Source organism: Oncorhynchus clarkii, chromosome 25, assembly GCF_045791955.1.
Source record: "Oncorhynchus clarkii lewisi isolate Uvic-CL-2024 chromosome 25, UVic_Ocla_1.0, whole genome shotgun sequence".
Taxonomy (NCBI): domain Eukaryota; kingdom Metazoa; phylum Chordata; class Actinopteri; order Salmoniformes; family Salmonidae; genus Oncorhynchus; species Oncorhynchus clarkii.
The window spans coordinates 17,967,083-17,987,895 of record NC_092171.1 but is presented as its reverse complement, the minus strand read 5'-3'; the positions used below and the strand labels follow the sequence as shown (position 1 = coordinate 17,987,895).

Genomic DNA, 20,813 nt, shown 5'->3' with positions numbered 1-20,813 from the left:
GAGTGTAGCTGTTTTTACCAGGTATTAAAGCACAGGGGCGTCAAAGAGAAGGTAGGCAGGCCGGGCCCAGGGCCTGGTACAATGTCAAAGACTGGGACTGGATTTACGATGTTTCATCTGACCCGAGGCGTGGTGTCGGGGGGAGTCCCACTGCGGGACAGCAGTTCTCCTGGAGGCCTTCTGGCTTTACTAGCAGGGGACAGGGGCCTGTTAAAGACTGTGTGTTCTGAGAGGACTGTTAAACATTGTCATGGTTTGACCAGTCCACAGGGCTGCAGGTTTATTGCACATGGAGAGATGCAGCACTGGCCTAACCTGTGCCAAGTATCTGGTCAGGGCTGCTGGAAGGGACAGTGAGGGGCCAGACGTGCGTTAGGCTATTTTGGCATCACGGCACTAAGCTCTTAGGGGCCGATTCCAACTTAGGAATTTACGCATTTCCTACACACTACTCAGTATTTGGTATTCAGACTTACCTTATTCAGTCACGCAACACGGTGTGGCTACCTTGCACGCTCTGATTCAATTTCATTCAACCTCTGAAAACCAACAGACTTTCTCGTGGAAATGTAATGAAACAATGTAATGAATGTAATGTAATGAAACAGCAGGGAGCAGGTCTCGAACCCTCGACCTTCGAGCCCGACGTCACAAAAGCATGCTCGTGCAGTAGTGTCGATTTCCGTGCTTATAAACCCAGGGTCGTTACAATATCGAGAGAATGGGTTCAGAATATTAGGGATTAATAAAAGAACGACATTTAAATATCTGCACATTCGTCACCGTTTCAGCACCAATTGGTAGATTTAAAAATGCTCTGATCTTGTGGATTATTTAGGGTTAGGAAAGTATTTATGAATCACACAAAAATGGTTTGGAGAACCATTTATGCTTTAAATTTATGCCAGGAGCATGCCACCCTGCATACCACTGCTCGCTTGCTTCTGAAGCTAAGCAGGGTTAGGCCTGGTAAGTTCCTGGATGGGAGACCAGATGCTGCTGGAAGTGGTGATGGAGGGCCAGTAGGAGGCACTCTTTCCTCTGGTCTACAAAAATATCCCAGTGATTGGGGAAACTTCCCTGTGTAGGGTGCTGTCTTTCGGATGGGACATTAAACGGGTGTCCTGACTCTCTGAGGTCATTAAAGATCCCATGGCACTTATCGTAGGGGTGTTAACCCAGGTGTCCTGGCTAAATTCCCAATTTGGCCCTCAAACCATCACAGTCACCTAATAATCCCCAGTTTACAATTGGCTCATTCATTCCCCTGTAACTATTCCCCAGGTGGTTACTGCAAATGAGAACCTGTTCTCAGTCAACATACCTGGTAAAATAATGGATAAATAAATAATATGAATGAAAGAAAACAGTGGTTTGATTCATTAAGAAAATTGCCACATTCTTCAACCCATGGTAATGTTGGAAGATTAGTGTACATAGAATTATTATTATAGGGAGAATAGTATATGAATATACCTCATCTATTGCCTGCACTAACCATGGAACTGTGTGACGACATGGCCAAGTATTGCGCCATGCGTCTGGTTCAAACTGTCACAACTTTGTCCGCTCGCAGCTCCGTAACGATTTAATTAGCCTACATGTCTTTTTTTTGTATATTATCAACTGTTACTAAGGATCGTCAGCAACAACCGCACGACCATGACTGTGTTTACAGAGAAAGCAAATGAAGGTAAACAAAACAATATAATTAAATGCAATGATAATGTAGGCTATACCAACTGAATGGAACTAACAGTAAATTGCCAGTTGAATGTGTGGTTTTTAGGCTTACTGACAGCAGATACTGATAGTGGCTAATATTTAACATGATAGAAATAGGAAACAGATAAAGTCGGGGTAGCCACAGCATTTCATAAACTCTACTGCGGGAAAGTTGATATGCTTCAGTTTTCTGCCATATGACTGGTTTCACATTTGTCTCCAGGTTATAACATAAAATAGATTTAAAACAAGTGTCCTTCATATTTACAATTCCTGTAACGTGTGCGCTGAGAGTCGGGATGCAAGTTCAGGGAGTGAGTGTTTTAATAAAATAAATGGAACATAATACTAACCAAGAAACACGAACAACGCACAGACATGAAACTGAAACAGAAACAATGACGCCTGGGGAAGGAACCAAAGGGAGTGACATATAAAGGGCAGGTAATCAAGGAGGTGATGGAGTCCAGGTGAGTGTCATTATGTGCTGATGCGTGTAACGATGGTGACAGGAGTGTGCAATAATGAGCAGCCTGGTGACCTAGAGGCCGGAGAGGGAGCACACGTGACAGTACCCACTCCCCGCGGCACTAGCCGCAGGACGCCGACCAAAATGACGATCCCGGAGATCAGGAGTGGACGGGTCACCTCTGCTAAGGCGCGGGAACCTGCCGATCTGGCTGAGACGCTGGAGCATGTCGACCTAGAGTGCCGGAGAGAGAGTATACGTGGCAATACTCCCTCCCCAGCGCGTGAGTCCAGCCGCAGGATGCCAACCAAAGGGACGGTCCCGGGGATCAGGAGCGGACCGGTCACCTCCCCTGAGGCGCAGAAACCTGACAAACCGGCTGGGGTGTGAGAGCCCGATGAGCCGGCTGAGACCTCCCTGGTTGCCTCGGTCGAGGCACGGGAACCTGTTCACCTAGCTGAGGCATGGGAGCCTATCGACCCCGCTGAGGCATGGCAACCTGTCGAGCCAGCTTTTAAAAAATATATATCTCCTTTATTTAACCAGGTAGGCCAGTTGAAAACAAGTTCTCATTTACAACTGCGAGCTGGCCAAGATAAAGCAAAGCAGTGCGACACAAACAACACAGAGTTACACATGGGATAAACAAACGTACAGTCAATAACACAATAGAAAAAAATCTATATACAGTGTGTGCAAATGAGGTAAGATTAGGGAGGTAAGGCAATAAATAGGCCATAGTGGCGAAGTAATTACAATTTAGAAATTAAACACTGGAGTGATAGATATGCAGAAGATGAATGTGCAAGTAGAGATACTGGGATGCAAAAGAGCAACAAACAAAAAAACAATATGGGGATGAGGTAGTTGGATGGGCTATTTACAGATGGGCTGTGTACAGGTGCAATGATCTGTGAGCTGTTCTAACAGCTGATGCTAAAGTTAGTGAGGGAGATATGAGTCTCCAGCTTCAGTGATTTTTAAAATTTGTTCCAGTCATTGGCAGCAGAGAACTGGAAGGTAAGGTGGCCAAAGGAGGAATAGGCTTTGGGGGTGACCAGTGAAATATACCTGCTGGAGTGCATGCTACGGATGGGTGCTGCTATGGTGACCAGTGAGCTGAGATAAGGCGGGGCTTTACCTAGCAAAGACTTATAGATGACCTGGAGCCAGTGGGTTTGGCGACGAATATGAAGCGAGGGCCAGCCTGGAAGGAGAGTTTACAGTCTAACCAGACACCTAGGTATTTGTAATTGTCCACATATTCTAAGTCAGAACCGTCCAGAGTAGTGATGCTGGACGGGCGGGCAGGTGCGGGGCAGCGATCAGTTAAAGAGCATGCATTTAGTTTTACTTGCATTTAAGAGCAGTTGGAGGCCACAGAAGGCGAGTTGTATGGCATTGAAGCTTGTCTGGAGGTTTGTTAACACAGTGTCCAAAGAAGGGCCAGAAGTACACAGAATGGGGTCGTCTGCGTAGAGGTGGATCAGAGACTCACCAGCCAGCAGCAAGAAAGACATCATCGATGTATACAGAGAAAAGAGTCAGCTTGAGAATTGAACCCTGTGGCACCCCCATAGAGACTGCCAGAGGTCCGGACAACAGGCCCTTCAATTTGACACACTGAACTCTGTAGTTGGTGTACCAGACGAGGCAGTCATTTGAGAAACCAAGGCTATTGAGTCTGCCGATAAGAATGTGGTGATTGACAGAGTCGAAAGCCTTGGCCAGGTCGATGAAGACGGCTGCACAGTATTGTCTTTTATCGATGGCGGTTATGATTTCGTTTAGGACATTGAGCGTGGCTGAGGTGCACCCATATGACTAGCTCGGAAACCAGATTGCATAGCGGAGAGGGTACGGTGGGATTTTAAATGGTCGGTGATCTGTTTGTTAACTTGGCTAGGATAGATAGGATAGATATAGGTCTGTAACAGTTTGGGTCTAGAGTGCCTCCCCTTTGAAGAGGGGGATGTTCGCGGCAGCTTTCCAATCTTTGGGGATCTCAGACGATACGAAAGAGAGGTTGAACAGGCTAGTAACAGGGGTTACAACAATTGCGGCGGATAATTTTAGAAAGAGAGGGTCCAGATTGTCTAGGCCGGCTGATTTGTAAGGGTCAAGATTTTGCAACTCTTTCAGAACATCAGCTATCTGGATTTGGGTGCAGGAGAAATGGGGGAGGTTTGGGTGAGTAGCTTTGGGGGGCGCAGGGCTGTTGACTGGGGTAGGGGTAGCCAGGTGGAAAGCATGGCCAGCCGTAGAAAAATGCTTCTTGAAATTCTCAATTATCGTGTATTTATCGGTGCTGACAGTGTTTCCTAGCCTTAGTGCAATGGGCGGCTGGGAGGAGGTGCTCTTATTCTCCATGGACTTTACAGTGTCCCAGAACTTTTTGGAGTTTGTGCTACAGGATGCACATTTCTGTTTGAAGATAGCCATTGCTTTCCTAACTGTCTGTGTATATTGATTCCTAACTTCCCTGAAAAGTTGCAAATCGCGTGGGCTATTCGATGCTAATGCAGTACGCCACAGGATGTTTTTGTGCTGGTCAAGGGCAGTCAGGTCTGGAGTGAACCAAGAGCTATATTTGTTCTTGGTTCAAATTTTTATGAATTGGGCATGCTTATTTAAGATGGTGAGGAAAGCACTTTTAAAGAATAACCAGGCATCCTCTACTGACGGAATGAGGTCAATATCCTTCCAAGGTACCCTATTAGAAAGGCCTGCTCGCTGAAGTATTTTAGGGAGTGTTTGACAGTGATGAGGGGTGGTCGTTTGAACGCAGACCCATTACGGACGCAGGCAATGAAGCAGTGATCGCTGAGATCCTGGTTGAAGACAGCAGAGGTGTATTTAGAGGGCAGGTTGGTCAGGATGATATCTATGAGGGTGCCCGTGTTTACAGATTTGGGGTTGTACCCGGTAGGTTCATTGATAATCATGTCAGCACAGGCAACAGCTGTTTACAGTCTTTCTTTAGTTGTTCATTCTTACTTTTCTCAATTCACTTAAACTATATTTCTTTATTTTCCATGGGCTTCACCAGAGTACACCCTAGTGGCTGGAATACAACTGTATTAAGCCACTTACAACAAACACCCCACTGCAAAAACTAAATGTTGTCACAAACATTTCACTGGCTTCAAAACAAAGAGAAGATGTAAGTATTGTTCATGAGAACAACGGAGAAAACTGGCCTAACAGCCATATAACTATCTAGACATGTCCAGTCTGCCTTTATGGGCAAAGACGCAACCCCCACTAAACATTATCACACTGTGATTAGTAGGTAAACGAGAAAAGGTAAACAAGAAAATATATACACATCAGAACATCTCTAGTTGGTATCCTGATCAGAGCTTGTCAGCCCTAAAGTGTTAGAGGTTAGAATGTCTCTGGGTCTTCTCTGCCGGGCTGAACGGCAGGTCAAGGTCATGGGTGACCCCAATGAATCAGTGTCCACTTCATCATGAGATGATTGAGTCTCTGAGCCCTCAGCTGTTTCCATATTTACCCGTCCTCTCCGGGCTCTCTCTGAGGACTGGCTGGCACTCCTTCACAGTGAAGTTTCTATCAGTCTGACCCCGTTTACCCAATATTATCTGATACTAGTTGTGTGCTACTCTGCTCTCTTCATCCCTATGTGGCCTATTGATGAATACTAGATAAGAATCCTCATCTGAGCTCTCAGACTCAGTGCTCTCCCCATTTTGCTGCTTTTGCTGGGGTGGTTCCCTTCTCCACAGACCTCTATGGGGTGTTTCAACAGGTTCCTCAAAAGGTAGAGAATTACATGACATGAGCATATTGCGATGCAGAACTCATTTTCTTCTGATCGTAGTAGGCTTTTCCCTTTGCTGTTGATTTCTCCATGTTTCTACTGGCGATGTCATAGGCTTCAGCCATCTGTTGCTGCCACTTTTTAGCATAATCCTGGTATGATATCTGTAACCCAAAGACAAGGTCAACAGGTAGCAGTGGAGCCCTTCCAAATAGCAGGAAATACGGTGAGAACAGAGTAGCATCACTGGTGGTACAATTATATGCATGAATGACCTTGTTCAGATAATCACTCCAGTTGGCCTTTTTCTCTTCATCTAGTGTGCGCAACATTGACAACAGTGTACGGTTAAATCTCTCCACCGGATTCCCATGTGGATGATATGGAGAGGTTCTGGAATTGGCTATTCCCGTACAGTTCTGCAAGGCTCTGAATAACTGATTTTCAAACTCTCTTCCCTGATCATGATGGATTTTTGACACAAAGCCAAACTTTGTGGAAAAAATAATCAAAAAGCTTTTTTTGCTGCAGTTTTCCCTGACTTATTTCTGGTGGGGTAGGCTTGTGCACATTTTGTAAAGTTATCGAAAATATCTAAAAATGTACTCGTAGCCCCCTCTGCCTTTCTCCAAATGCACATAGTCAATTGGAATCATCTGGAAAGGAGCTGTAGCTCGTACATGTTGCATTGGAGACCTAGTTATTACACTGGGTTTCTTTTGTTTGATACACTTACACACTTTGGTGATAAAGTGTTCAATGCCATGTTGCATGCGCGGCCAATAAAAGTGTTCTCGTGCTAAGTTCAACACTCTTTCTGTTCCTAGATGGGCCATTTCAGTGTGTAAGTACTTGTAAATCAGTGTTCTATACTGACTTGGTACCACAACTTGTGTCATTTTTGCCGTTTTCCTTTGTATTAATCCATCTGGTGAGGCATGGAGCCTGTTCCACTCTTGCAGTAACTGTTTGACTTTGTATGACTCTTGTTGACATTCTGTTGGTTCAGGCTTAGTCCTTTGACATTTCAGTTCCAAGATTCTCCATACAGCCGCATCCTTTAACTGAGCCTGCATAATATCGTGTGGAGACAGTCGGTCTGTAACTGTTCCCCCCCACCATGACAGCTCATCTTGCACTGATGGCCTTAGTGTGACTGTGGAGATCCACGTTACACAGTCATTCTGTTGTGTCTGAACATTATTGAGTGTTGCTTTTACCATTTCAAGTGAGTGTTTCTCTGTGCAGTCTTCCATGTAATGTTCAGCATGCAAAGGAGAGCGTGACAGAAAGTCTGCATCAGTGTTTACCTTTCCAGGACGATACTTCAGTGTGAGATTAAAGTAAGAAAACTCTGCCACCCAGCAATGACCGGTGGCATTCAGTCTTGCTGTAGTTAGTACATATGTCAATGGGTTATTATCACTGTGCATTGTCACAAAGGGAGAATAAAATAGGTAATCTCGGAACCGATCAGTCACTGCCCTTTTGAGGGCCAAGAATTCCAGTTTCCCTGAGTGAAGGTGATAGTTTCTCTCTGCTTGAGTCAGGGTGCGGGAGCCATATCCAATGACTCTCAGTTTGCCAATTTGTCGTTGGTATTACACCCCTCCCAATCCCTCTTCGGAGGCATCAACATGCAGGATAAAAGGGTCCTTGAAATCTGGGTAAGCATGCACAGGTGGATTAGTCAACACACTCACCAAGTCTTCTAATGCTCTTTGGTGAGCATCCTCCCATATAACTTTCTGGTAGGGGAGAGCCTGTCCCGACTGCATAGCTACCTTGGTCCTTCGCATCCCAGAAGCTGGGGTCTCCGACTTCACTGCTAGTAAGTCATAGAGACATTTAGCATGTTGTGAAAAGTTCTGTACATAACCCCTATAGTACCCTAGAAACCCCAGTCGTTTCCTCAACTCTCTCCCGTTTGTTGGTGGCCTGTTTACCAGTTCTTGCACTGCTACAATTTCTTTAACATCCATTCTGTAACCCTCAGCAGAAATTATCTTTCCTAAATAACGGACCTCATTCTTGAATAGGTCACACTTATCAGCCCTGAGTTTAATGCCCCATTTATTTTGCTGCCTTAGTACCTGACGGACATTTTCCCCATGTTGTTCTAATGACTGACTAAAAATAAGAACGTCATCCAAATATGCTATACAGATTCTACCTCTTATCCCCTCTAAACTTTCCTCCATGCTTCGTTGGAAGGCAGGGGGACTGTTTGATAAGCCAAAGGGAATTAAATTCATTTCATATAAGGCCCAAGGGGTGCTGAAGGCAGTGTATTTTCTGGACTCCTCTCCCACAAAGCCTTGGTGGTATGCCTTTCCTTGATCTAAAACTGTAAACCATGAGTTTTCTCCCAAACCATCAACTATTTCCTGTATACGGGGTATGGGATGCCTGCCGGAACAGTCGTCTTGTTCAATCCTCTGTAATCAACACAAAGTCTTAAAATCCCATCTTTTCTCCATACGCAGACCAAAGGTGATACGTATGAGGACGTTGACTTCCTGATGAAGTTTTGGTTCAGCAGCCCCTGAAGGTGGCTTTTCACCTCAGCATACAAGGGGCGTGGCACATCTCCATTCTGAGATTTTCAATACACCCTATGTTATTGTCATCTTTGGCGAAAACAGCTGATTCCTCTCTGAGCATCCGTTTGACTAATTCTTGTTGGTCTTGGCTCAAGTGCTGAACCTCTACAGGTGGGTCCCACCACTCTATTTGACCGTTGTCAGGGCCAGGTTCCGGTGGGGATCTGTCCTGAACCTGTGCTACAGTAACCTTTTCTCCACTGGACACAGGAGCCAGGTGACACGCTACTAATCTCTGTAAAGTCCCTATCACTGTTTGTCTTGGTAAGGGGATGTCATGTTGGTAGTATTCACTACTGTAATGTCAACTTTTCGAGATGGCCGTTTTGATATTTTCACGACCTGACTTTGTAGGTCCAGGCCCCAGATCACTCTCACGTCCGGTTCAAATAAATGACGTTTTCTCCATTCCTCAGTAATGATGGATACCTGAGCCCCTGTGTCTTTACACCCTCCATATAACACCACACTCGACACTTTTTCACGAATGAGCTATGCTATATTACAATGTCCTGTGGTAGCTGGGGTAGTTGGCCCCCACTCTCTCTGTGTCATGGGACAAGGGGAGTTGTGGTCAGTCTTGCGGGCAATCTTACATGTAGGTTGGTGGTGTTTCCGATCCTGTTGGCACACTTTGGAACAATAGGCAGCTTTATGACACAATGAACACAACTTCAACTCTGACATTCTCTCTACCTTTACACTGCAACACTGGATGGAACTAGATGTATCTGAGGTCACTCCCGGTTCCATGGTTGTGACCCCCAGGCGTTGCCCCTGATCCTACATCCTACTGCCCAATGGCTATCACTGCCACATTTGTAGCAATGATGGCAGTCTGTTGACCAGTCTCATAACAACTTTTGCATTTTCTTTTCTCCCTGTTGGTTGGACTTGGTTTTCTGTTGGAGCGATTCCTAACTGACTGTACTAATGAGGCAACCTGACGGGTCAGTTCTTTGATTGCTTCATTGCTCGCATCAATTTTACTCAGGAGAGGATTATATATATTTTTTTTTCGGACTGTAGTCTGTGAGGGCTCTGCCTGTGCACATTCCTCTCCGCTATCCCCGTTACCCTCACTCTGTACTGCGTTCACTCGTGTGGGTGTGAACTTACGAGGAAATCCTGGCCTTTTGCATGCGTTCGCTTTCATTGCCCTGGGCAATTTGCATTTTCTCAAGCAACAGTTCATCACTGGTGTTAATATTCTGGAGATGCACTCTCATCTCTGTCCTGACATTATCATTTGTTAATCCTGTAACAATGGCCTGCAGGCATTCTAACTCTGTGCCATATTTAAGTCCTGATTGGGCACGAGCTGAAGCTGATAACACTTTCAGGCGATGCAGTTTTAAAGACGTACTTTAGCTACAAACTAGCTAAAAAAAAGTATATTCTTTCAACATCGCTAGCTAGCTAACGTTACTGTACAGCAGTAACTAGTGTTGCTTTAACGTCAACTTATGATACATTAACTTTGTAGCATCCTTCAGTTGCATAATGTGTCCTCGTTAGCTTTGCCTTAGTGTGTAGTCAGTGTCATATTATGTCTTTTTTTGCAGCCGTTACACCACTCACTCTCAACACCTACGTTAGATAACTCCTTAGCTAACATTAAGTTAACGTTACCTGGCTATTGGTGGGCTCACAGCTCTGATTACTGCTTCTATGATTTCTAATTCATGGTAACCTAGCTAATTTTACATCCATCTGATGTTCTTGGCTGCTGAAGCTGAGCTTATCTTTGACATGATCTACGATATGTCCATGAATTTTAAAGTCTTTATAACTGGATATACTCACTCCATTCTCTCTCTGTGGCGGGTGCTTATCTGGGGGCTGAGACCACTTCTCTGCTGGGCTGAGGAGCCCCTCCCTCTTCTCCCATCTCTCCGCTGGGTTCGCTGTCGCCGACTGGCTGGGACTTGGCAGACTTTTCACAGTATCCTCAGAGTCCGATATTCCTTTGATTTCGTCTTTCAGTTGAAGCAGCCAAGACACTCCCTCATCCTCTGATTCCATTAAATCCTCCATCAATTTGCGCCGTAAAGCTCGATGGCTCTTTCCTTTTACTTCAGAGTCATCTACTATTCCACAACGTACACACAAGTGCCGTGAATTGTTCGCAGTTAAAATCCATAAACTCTGTTCCATTTCATCCAACAACGTTTCCCTCTCTCGACTCATATTGTCCTACTCACGTGGCAACAACGACAATGCAGGCAATGGCAAGATAGCTACACTTGATTAGGTGGTTAGCCTGCTAACGATAGCTAGCTAGCTACTCTCCCAATGTCTCTCACTCGTTGTTCGTTCAAGGAATATGGGCCGGTGCTCACATGAAAATAAATCTTAGCGGCGCCTCCAAATTTGTTTACCCTTCCAATGAGCTTATCATATAAACTACAACGGGAAAAGTACGGTTTACGGCACTTTTAATCATGTCAGCACAGGTAAGAGCCGTTAACAGTCTTTCTTTCGTTTTTCATTCTTTCTCTTCCCAATTCACTTACACTATATTTATTTATTTCCCATGGGCTTCACCAGAGCACCCCCTAGTGGCTGGAATACAACTGTATTAAGCCCCTTACACAAGCGGCAACGTTGAGACACTTGTTTCTGGAAAGGTTGATTTTTAGAAGTAGAAGCTCGAATTGTTTGGGCACAGACCTAGATAGTATGACAGAACTCTGCAGGCTCTCTCTGCAGTAGATTGCAACTCCGCTCCCTTTGGCAGTTCTATCTTGTTGGAGAATGTTATAGTTAGGAATGGAAATTTCAGAATTTTTGGTGGCCTTCCTAAGCCAGGATTCAGACACGGCTAGGATATCCGAATTGGCAGAGTGTGCTAAAGCAGTGAGTAAAACAAACTTAGGGAGGAGGCTTCTAATGTTAACATGCATGAAACCAAGGCTTTTACGGTTACAGAAGTCAACAAATGAGAGCGCCTGGGGAATGGGAGTGGAGAAAGGCGCTGCAGGGGCAGGATTAAACTCTACATCACCAGAGGAACAGAGGAGGAGTACGATAAGGGTACGCTAACGGCTATAAGAACTGGTTGTCTAGTGTGTTCGGAACAGAGAGTAAAAGGAGCAGGTTTCTGGGCACGGAATAATAGATTCAAGGCATAATGTACAGACAAAGGTATGGTAGGATGTGAATATAGTGGAGGTAAACCTAGGCATTGAGTGACGATGAGAGAGGTTTTGTCTCTAGGGACATAATTTAGACCAGGTGAGGTTACTGCATGTGTGGGAGGTGAAACAAAATGGCTAGCTAAGGCATATTGAGCAGGGCTGGAGGCTCTACAGTGAAATATGACAATAATCACTAACCAAAACAGCAATGAACAAGACATGATGACATTAGGGAGAGGCATGCGAAGCCGAGTGTTCATAGGGACCAGTGGGAAGCTAGGCAAGCTGGAGACACGCCGATTCATACAGCTAGCGGGTCGGGGCTAGCAGAAGGGCCTTAGGGGGACTTCGCAACGGAAGAAGCCCCCTCAGGCAATTACGTGTTGGATCAGCAGGGCTACATGTAGGCAGTAAAAGGGTCCAGGCCAATTGGCAAAATAGGTATTGTAGCCCAAGAAATTGGCAGATGGTCATCTTCAGCTAACAGTCCGATATGCTCTAGACAGCTAGTGGGCCTAGCAGGCTAGCAGGCTACTAGATGGGCCTTCAGGGGACATCGCGACGGAGGAGCCTGTTGAAACCCCTCGGGCAGATTACATCGGTAGACCAGTCTTGATGGAATCGGCGGGGCTCCGTGTTGGCAGTAAAAGGGGTCCAGGCCAATTGGCAAAATATGTATTGTAGCCCAAGGAGTACCTGATGGACCTCTTTAGCTAGCCAGGAGATGGGCCTCGCACAAGGCTTGTTTCAGGCTCACTGGTGCTTGCTTCGGAACAGAGACATTAGCCAGGGGGTAGCCACTCAGATAGCAGCTAGTTTGCTGCGATGATCCAGGTGAAAAGGATCAGAGCTTGCGGTAGGAAATCGGAGAGGTGGAGAAAAAGCAGTCTGGTATGCTCTGAGTTGAATCGCGCTGTGCAGACTGGCAGGAGTTGACTGGGCTAAGGTTAGCTGATGACTGCTAGCAGTGGCTAACTGACTACTAGCTAGTAGCTAGTTAGCTGGCTAGCTTCTGTTGGGGGTTCCGGTTCTAAAGTATAGAAAATAGCAGATCCATGCCACATTGGGTGAGGCGAGTTGCAGGAGAGTATGTTGAAACTGAGGTTAAAAATATAAAAAATATATACGAAATATATACGAAGGAGAAAAAAACATATATACACGGGACACAACAAGACAAAGAAAAAGACCTCTGATCTGCTACGCCATCTTGGAAGTGAAGCTGAGGCATGGGAGCCTATCGATCCCGCTGAGGTATGTGGAAACCCCTTGAGCCAGCTAAGGCAGGAGAACCCGTCGAGTCCGCCGAGGCATGGGAATCCGACAAACCTGCTGTGGCCACCCAGGTAGCTCCGGTTCTGACACCCGGACCCAATTCACTTCCGAATCAAAAAAAAATACCCAGGTAGCTCCGGTTCTGACACCCGGACCCAATTCACTTCCGAATCAAAAAAAAATGTAAACACTCCCTGATGCTTCCCTTTGGTGAGGCGTCATTCTGTAATGAGTTGGGATGCAAGTTCAGGGAGTGAGTGTTTTAATAAAATAAATGGAACATAATACTAAACAAGAAACACGAACAACGCACAGACATGAAACTGAAACAGAAACAATGGCGCCTGGTGACCTAGAGGCCAGAGAGGGAGCCAACGTGACTATTCCCTTATCCAAATTGATTACTCATATACCTATGTCACGCTGTATAATGATAGGAGACATTACGCATTCCTGCGCTTAGGGTTTTTTAATTTTCTCCACCCAAACAAAAGAGCGAGGTGTAAACCTCTAAATAATACACGGGATGAGACCCATAAAACAAGTGCACAATAACACGTAGCATGGAAGCCAATACAACAGCACAGGTACTCACAAGACCAACGGACATGGTAACAATAACCGACAAGGACAATGGGGAACAGAGGGAACATACAGTTGAAGTCGGAAGTTTACATACACTTTGGTTGGAGTCATTAAAACTCGTTTTTCAACCACTCCACAAATTTCTTGTTAAGAAATTATAGTTTTGGCAAGTCGGTTAGGACATCTACTTTGTGCATGACACAAGTAATTTTTCCAACAAATACAGACAGATTATTTCACATATAATTTACTGTATCACAATTCCAGTGGGTTAGAGGTTTACATACACTAAGTTGACTGTGCCTTTAAACAGCTTGGAAAATTTCTAAAAATTAAGTCATAGCTATAGAAGCTTCTGATAGGCTATTTTACATAATTTGACTCAATTGGGGGTGTACCTTTGGATGTATTTTAAGGTCTACCTTCAAACTTTTGGGAAAATCTAAAGAAATCAGCCAAGACCTCAGAAAAGAATTGTAAACCTCCACAAGTCTGGTTCATCCTTGGGAGCAATTTCCAAATGCCTGAAGGTACCACGTTCATCTGTACAACCAATAGTACGCAAGTATAAACACCATGGGACCACGCAGCCGTCATACCGCTCAGGAAGGAGACGCATTCTGTCTCCTAGAGATGAATGTACTTTGGTGCGAAAAGTGCAAATCAATCCCAGAACAACAGCAAAGGAACTTGTGAAGATGCTGGAGGAAACATGTACAAATGTATATATATCCATAGTAAAACAAGTCCTATATCGACATAACCTGAAAGGCCGCTCGGCAAGGAAGAAGCCACTGCTCCAAAACCACCATAAAAAAGACAGACTACGGTTTGCAACTGCACATGGGGACAAAGATCATACTTTTTGGAGAAATGTCCTCTGGTCTGATGAAACAAAAATAGAACTGTTTGGCCATAATGACCATCATTATGTTTGTAGGAAAAAGGGGTGAGGCTTGCAAGCCGAAGAACACCATCCCAACAGTGAAGAACGGGGGTGACAGCATCATGTCGTGGGGGTGCTTTGCTGCAGGAGGGACTGGTGCACTTCACAAAATAGATGGCATCATGAGGGAGGAAAATTATGTGGATATATTGAAGCAACATCTCAAGACATCAGTCAGGAAGTTAAAGCTTGGTCGCAAATGGGACCCCAAGCATACTTCTGAAGTTGTGGCAAAATGGCTTAAGGACAACAAAGTCAAGGTATTGGAGTGGCCATCACAAAGCCCTGACCTCATTCCAATCTGTGGGCAGAACTGAAAAAGTGTGTGCGAGCAAGGAGGCCTACAAACCTGACTTAGTTAAACCAGCTGAAATAAATGATTCTCTCTATTATTATTCTGACATTTAACATTCTTAAAATAAAGTGGTGATCCTAACTGACCTAAAACAGGGAATTTCTACTCAGTTTAAATGTCAGGAATTGTGAAAAACTGAGGTTAAATGTACTTGTCTAAGGTGTACGTAAACTTCCGACTTCAACTGTATATACACATAATAATCCTGGGGAATGGGAACCAGGTGTGCATAATGAGACACGACAGTCTGGGGTTTGTGATATTGTATCCAGTTTAGTGATGGCTAGAAGGCCGGTGACGTAGACCTCCGGAGCTGGTGAACGGAATATGGAATGAGCAGCAGTACTGGGGGGGATCCGTGTCATTACCCCCCTGATTCCGGACGACATCGGCCTCGGGGACGACCACAGGGACACAGTGCGGGTCGGTTAGTGCGCCAATGGTGAAAATCCCTGGTCAGGGAAGTGTCCAGGATGTCCACTGCAGGAACCCAGCACCTCTCCTCTGGGCCGTACTCCCGCCCAACACCTTGAATCCAGGACTTCACGGACTGAGTATGCCAGACCTCACTCGATGTCCAGAGGAGGAGTCGGGGCGTCACTGGGTCGAGCCTCAGCAAGGGGACCAGGCACCACTGGTCTGAGGAGAGACACATGAGAAGTCGGGTTAATGCGGTAAACAGCAGGGAGTTGGAAATGGTACGTTACCTCGTTAACCCTCCTCGGGACTTTAAACGGCCCCACAAACCGTGGGCTCAGCTTCCAGCAGGGCAGGTGCAGGGGCAGGTTCCGGGTGGAGAGCCAGACCAGGTCGCCTGGAGAGAAGACAGGCGCCTCACTGCGGTGTTGGTCGGCCTGTTCCTTGTGCCAACATCCACAGCAGGGGACTCGGTCCCGCTCGGATGCCAAGGTGCCAGGACTGGCTGATACCCCAGCATGTTGCACTGGAAAAGAGTGAGGTTAGTGGATGAGTGGCAGAGGGAATTCTGTGCATACTCAGCCCAAGGTAGAAAATCCGCCCACTCCCCTGGCTGGTCCTGACAGTAACACCTCAGGAACCTGCCCACTTCCTGATTGACCCGCTTTCTATTCGCGTGAGGTGAACTGAGGGACACAGTCTGACACAATGTCCTCCAGGGTCCCGTAGTGCCGGATCCCGTCCGCCTTCACACTCTTCGAGCCTGGCCTATAAGAAAGCGTGAATTGGAACCTGGCGAAGAATATAGCCCACCTGGCCTGTCTTGGGTTTAGCCTCTTCGCTGCCCTGATGTACTCCAGGTTGCGGTGGTCCGTCCACACCAGGAAAGGGTGTTTGGACCGCTGCAGCCAGTGCCTCCACGCCTTCAGAGCCTTCTTGACCGCCAAGAGTTCCCGGTCCCCTACGTCATAGTTCCTCCAGGCGGGGCTCAGCTGCTTGGAGTAGAAGTAGCAGAGCCGCAGCTGTGGAGGGGTTCCGGTGTGCTGGGACAGCACTGCTCCTCCTTCGGAGGCATCCACCTTGACAATGAAGGGAAGTGAGGGGTCAGGATGTGCCAGCATGGGAGCAGTGGTGAAGTGTGCCTTCATTGTCTCGAATGCCCTCTCCGCCTCCGCTGTCCAACAAAGACACTGGGGACCTCCTCTCAGCAGGGAGGTAAGAGGCGCGACCACTGTGCTGAAGCCCCGGATGAACCTCTGGAAATAGTTGGCAAACCCCAGGAATCGCCGGCCTGCTTTCACGGAGTTGGGGATGGGCCATGACCTGACTGCGCCGATGCGTTGCTCCTCCATCTCCACTCCCTCCGTGGATATGAGGTAGCCTAAAAAGGACACGGGCTTCTGGAAAAACAAACACTTCTCTTGTTTAACATATAGGTTATGCTCCAACAGTCTTCCAATCAAAGACCTGACTAACGAGACATGCTGGGTGCGATCAGCAGAATAGACCAAAATGTTGTCGATATAAACCACTACGCCCCGTCCCAGCATGTCATGAAACACTTCATTAATAAAGGCCTGGAAGACTGAAGGAGCATTAGACAGACCAAAAGGCATTACGAGATACTCGTAATTGCCCGTGGTCGTGGAAAAGGCTGTTTTCCATTCGTCGCCTGCACGAATGCGTACCAGATTGTAGGCGCTCCTCAAGTCCAGTTTCGTGAAGTACTGAGCCCTGTGCATTTGTTCGATGATGGTTGGGATGAGGGGTAAAGGATAGCTGAACTTAACTTTGGCTTTATTCAGAGTTCGATAATCAATGCAGGGGCGCAGTCCCCAATCTTTCTTTTTAACAAAAAAGAAGCTTGAGGATGCTGGTGACGCAGAGGGGCTGTTAAAACCCTGCTGGAGACTCTCCTGTACATAGGTCTCCATGGCCTCGGTCTCCGCATAGGAGAGGGGATAGACGTGTTCTCTCGTGAGGGCTGTGTCAGACAGCAGGTCAATGGCACAGTCCCAGGGGCGATGTGGAGGCAGGCGTGTAGCCTGGGTCTTAGAGAAAACCCGGTGCAGATCCTGGTATTCCTCTGGTAACTCCACTTGAGGGACGTGGTCCGGACTTTCCACCATAGTGGTGTTGACAGACACTGCGAGACACCTCCCCTGACACTCCTGCGCCCAATCCAGTAGTCTCCTCTCGGCCCTCCACAGGATGATCAAACACCGAACAGAAGAGGAGGGTGAAGCGCTCGTAGGACTCAACCTCGGGTCCGCCCATTTCCCAGACCGTGGCACCCCAGTCCAGGGCCGGTCCGGTCAGTGCCGAGATGACGGTGGCAACCCTGTTTCTCCCAGAGACAGCCTCGGCGTAGCGAGCGAGGTACAGGTCGGATTGCAGTAGGAATCCCTTGCATTTCGCTATGCGCGCCGTCAAAGCGCTAGCAAGTAGCGGGTGAATAGCATGCTATTCTCATGCTTAAGGTCAAGGTCAAAATATAACTGTAACTGTACTGTTGATATTGATGAGGTTCTACAGAACCCTGGTTTACAGACCTCTATATCAGACCTTTACAGACCTCTATATCAAGCGCTGTCAGAGGAAGGCCTGAAAAATTGCCAAAGACTCCAGCTACCCAAGCCATAGACTGTTCACTATGCTACCGTCCAGCAAACAGTACCGGAGCATCGGCCGAGACAGATTCTTCCCCAAAGCCATAAGACTGCTAAATATCTATAAGACTGTTATGCACACTCACAAGACTATATACAGTGGGGAGAACAAGTATTTGAAACACTGCCAATTTTGCAGGTTTTCCTACTTACAAAGCTTGTAGAGGTCTGTAATTTTTATCATATGTACACTTCAACTGTGAGAGACGAAATCTGAAACAAAAATCGAGAAAATCACATTGTATCATTTTTAATAATTAAGTAATTAATTTGCATTTTATTGCATGACATAAGTATTTGATACATCAGAAAAGCAGAACTTAATATTTGGTACAGAAACATTTGTTTGCAATTACAGAGATCATACGTTTCCTGTAGTTCTTGACCAGGTTTGCACACACTGCAGTAGGGATTTTGGCCCACTCCTCCATACAGACCTTCTCCAGATCCTTTAGGTTTCGGGGCTGTCGCTGGGCAATATGGACTTTCAGCTCCCTCCAAAGATTTTCTATTGGGTTCAGGTCTGGAGACTGGCTAGACCACTCCAGGACCTTGAGATGCTTCTTACGGAGCCACTCCTTAGTTGCCCTGGCTGTGTGTTTCGGGTCATTGTCATGCTGGAAGACCCAGCCACGACCCATCTTCAATGTTCTTACTGAGGGAAGGAGGTTGTTGGCCACGATCTCGCGATACATGGCCCCATCCATCCTCCCCTCAATACGGTGCAGTCGTCCTGTCCCCTTTGCAGAAAAGCATCCCCAAAGAATGATATTTCCACCTCCATGCTTCACGGTTGGGATGATGTTCTTGGGGTTGTACTCATCCTTCTTCTTCCTCCAAACACAGCGAGTGGAGTTTAGACCAAAAAGCTCTATTTTTGTCTCATCAGACCATGACATTCTCCCATTCCTCCTCTGGATCATCCAGCTGGTCATTGGCAAACTTCAGACGGGCCTGGACATGCGCTGGCTTGAGCAGGGGGACCTTGCGTGCGCTGCAGGATTTTAATCCATGACGGCATAGTGTGTTACTAATGGTTTTCTTTAAGACTGTGGTCCCAGCTCTCTTCAGGTCATTGACCAGGTCCTGCCGTGTAGTTCTGGGCTGATCCCTCACCCTCCTCATGATCATTGATGCCCCACGAGGTCAGATCTTGCATGGAGCCCCAGACTGAGGGTGATTGACCGTCATCTTGAACTTCTTCCATTTTCTAATAATTGCGCCAACAGTTGTTGCCTTCTCACCAAGCTGCTTGCCTATTGTCCTGTAGCCCATCCCAGCCTTGTGCAGGTCTACAATTTACCCCTGTTGTCCTTACACAGCTCTCTGATATTGGCCATTGTGGAGAGGTTGAAGTCTGTTTGATTGAGTGTGTGGACAGGTGTCTTTTATACAGGTAACGAGTTCAAACAGGTGCAGTTAATACAGGTAATGAGTGGAGAACAGGAGGGCTTTTTAAAGAAAAACTAACAGGTCTGTGAGAGACAGAATTCTTACTGGTTGGTAGGTGATCAAATACCTATGTCATGCAATAAAATGCAAATTAATTACTTAAAAATCATACAATGTGATTTTCTGGATTTTTGTTTTAGATTCCATCTCTCACAGTTGAAGTGTACCTATGATTAAAAAAAATACAGACCTCTACATGCTTTGTAAGTAGGAAAACCTGCAAAATCGGCAGTGTCTCAAATACTTGTTCTCCCCACTGTATATATTTACACACACACTCACTCACACACACTACACTGACACTCTCACACAAAACCCACACACATCCACATCCACTGCATACGCACACACACATACACACACTTTTACACTCACCATATGCTGCTACTACTCTATTTTTTTATTTGACTCTTATTATTATCTATCCTGATGCCTGCCAACTGGGCACACCACATCATTTCATCGTGGATAATTGGGTAATATTTGGTTGAGACGTTGATCAATGAGATTACAACCTATGTTCACTCAGTCAAAAAGACAGCCAAAAGTCGGTGCAAGTGATCAATGCCGTTCAAGATTCTGCGTAGTTTACGACAGCAATTGTGAAAATCTCCACTGACCTGCAACAGCCTATGCATGCTATCTTGAACATGCATGCTTTATAGTATTACATAATAATAAATGTATAGTTACATTAACATCAATGTGGCCATGGATGTGTTACTCATTTTAAAATTGAATGTTACAATAGTTTGTAAGATAGCCTTAAAAAATGATCTAGCACTTTTGTATACGATTTAGCCAGTAGTTCTGAAAGTAGCGCTCACAAGCCAAAAGTGGTCCCTTAAAATTGTGTACTACATCACATTACACATTAGGTATTACTCCAACAGTGCAGTAATACTTAACCATACAAAACAATAAACACAAATCCACAAATATTTAAGGAATTAAGAAATATCAGAACGAGCAATGTCAGAGTCCGGAATATAAATATTTACAGTACCAGTCAAAAGTTTGGACACACCTTGTAACGTCTGCTTCCAACTCACACTCTCAAACACATAGATGCCCTGAACGCAGCTCACTCTCCAGATCCCAATCACCTGAATTCTGATCACCCGTTCACACACCTGTATGTCATTTACACACACTATTTAGTTCAGTTCTTTGCACCCCATAATTGTGAGGTATTGTTTGTTTTGATACACATTCTATTCAGAGCCCTGTTTATTTCCATATTAGTCCACCCGTGTATCGTAGTTTTTGGCCATCCTCACTAACGACGTCTTTTTGCCTATTCCCTGCCTGTACGTTTGCCTATCAGATTTCCTGTCATCAACCTCTTGCCTGATCTCCCGGACTACGTTATTAGCCTTTTCCCTGCCTGTAC

General features: G+C 45.9%; 1 protein-coding gene across 1 annotated transcript in view; it reads left to right on the top strand.

Annotated features, from left to right (window-relative positions):
• The window catches only part of LOC139384061 (formin-like), a 117,274-nt gene that overhangs the window by 85,659 nt on the left and 10,802 nt on the right, over positions 1-20,813 (top strand). The gene's annotated exons all lie outside the window — the stretch shown is intronic.